This window comes from Penaeus monodon, chromosome 21 (genome assembly GCF_015228065.2).
Source record: "Penaeus monodon isolate SGIC_2016 chromosome 21, NSTDA_Pmon_1, whole genome shotgun sequence".
Classification (NCBI taxonomy): Eukaryota; Metazoa; Arthropoda; class Malacostraca; order Decapoda; family Penaeidae; genus Penaeus; species Penaeus monodon.
In genome coordinates, this window is record NC_051406.1 from 4,040,108 (window position 1) to 4,040,642 (window position 535).

A 535-nucleotide genomic window follows, 5' to 3' on the forward strand; every position below is an offset into this window, starting at 1 on the left:
ATACCACTAAATTGTGCCATGTAGGTCAAAACACGAGAAGGAAAGTTTAAAATAAAGCTTGAAAACAACAGTGAGTACTTCATGGTTTTGTTTACCGTTTGCTACCATATGCCCGTGTCGTGGTAAAATAATGTTATCCCCTATATCTTATTCTGATATACAAATTACGGCCTTTAGTACATTAAATACATCATCGAAATACAGAATCATCGCTTCAGTTCAAGGATAAATTTTCACTTTAGGATCGTTTACTAAATCAACAACTGTTAATTTGCTCATTATATGATATATATGATATATGTTGTTAGTCCTACCAATGTTGTTATCATTAGATATCTTTTCGTTGTCTTTATCAGTTTTTGATCAATATATAACTATATTAATAATCTTAACATGATTTTCTAAACAGTTTGCCATCTCTAGCATTAGACATGGTATTATTTTCACTATAATGACCATTGGCTCTTGTGTCCGTAATGATATGGTTATCATTATGGTCACAGATATTACAATGAACACTGTCATTATCCTCTTC